The 1,140-nt window shown below is 49.5% G+C and overlaps 1 protein-coding gene across 9 annotated transcripts in view; it reads left to right on the top strand.

Moving 5' to 3' along the window:
* SYNGR4 (synaptogyrin 4) overlaps positions 1-1,140 on the top strand; it is a 14,670-nt gene that overhangs the window by 10,980 nt on the left and 2,550 nt on the right. The window lies entirely within an intron of this gene.

The raw sequence follows: 1,140 nt of genomic DNA, 5'->3' as shown, positions 1-1,140 counted from the left end.
AGCTTCAGGGAAAGCTGTGATGAAAACCCACAGCTTGCAGAGATCTTCTGAGGATGAAATGAGGTAAAGCAGCCCCTCAGTAATGGTGACACTCACTGAGCACTTCTCATGTGACAGTAACAGCACAGTCAAGGGCTCCATGTGCCTCCTTTAGTCCTCAGAACGACCCCAGGATGGAAGTGTTATTCACATTCCCATTTCACAGAGAAAGAACCTGAGGCTGGAGGAAGACGTGTAATTGCGCACTTGGCATAGCCTGATACACAGCATGTGCTAAATAAATGCACAGACCTGGGACCAGCAAATGGTGTAATGGTTATGTCGCTGGACTCCCACATAGTCAACCAAGGTTCAAGTTTCGGACCTGGCAGCTTAAAACTCACACCAGGTGCATGTGCATGCATGCCCCAAATCCCACACCATGGCCATTACCCCGGGGGGTTGGTGGTGGTCATTTCTTGCTCTCTGTCTCTGCAGCGAGTGTACACACCCTATAGCAAGAATCTCTCTTGAAAAAAAATGCAGGGACCAGCAATTAGCGTAATGGCTATGTCGCTGGACCCCCACGTAGTTGACCGCAGTTCGCGTCCCGGACCCAGTGGCTTAAAACTCACACAGGGCGCGTGTGCGTGCATGCCCAAGATCCCGAGAGGAGAATGGAGGAGAAGGGATTGCGGCGTGACCATCCCCTCTGGGGGGTGATTTCTCGCTTTCTGTCTCTATGTCTCTCTCTGTCTGGCGAGCGCACGCGCCCTATAGCGAAAACCTCTCAAAAAAAAAAAAAAAAAAGGAAGAAAAAAAATGCACAGACCTTTTCCTCAAGTCCCAGCCTCCTGCCAGCCTCCATCCTCTCAATTTGGCTGACCTCAACTCTTTCTCCTCCTCCCCACAGGCTCAGCTCCAGTGCCTCAGGGCCTACAGGGTCCTCAGAGGTCATTGAGAACTTTCTTTGTCCTGTACCTATGCTCTCCAACACAGGAGCCATGGCCACTGGGCACTCGAAATGTGTCTATCACAACCTGGGACACTGAAATTTATTTATTTATTTTTATTTATTTATATTTTTTTTTGGAGAGGTTTTTGCTATAGGGCACGTGTGCTCACCAGACAGACAGAGAGATACAGAGAGACAGACAGACA

This window comes from Tupaia chinensis, unplaced genomic scaffold (genome assembly GCF_000334495.1).
Source record: "Tupaia chinensis unplaced genomic scaffold, TupChi_1.0 Scaffold000673_1, whole genome shotgun sequence".
Lineage (NCBI taxonomy): Eukaryota > Metazoa > Chordata > Mammalia > Scandentia > Tupaiidae > Tupaia > Tupaia belangeri.
Note: the sequence above shows the minus strand (reverse complement) of the source record. Positions and strands in the feature narration are given on the sequence as shown.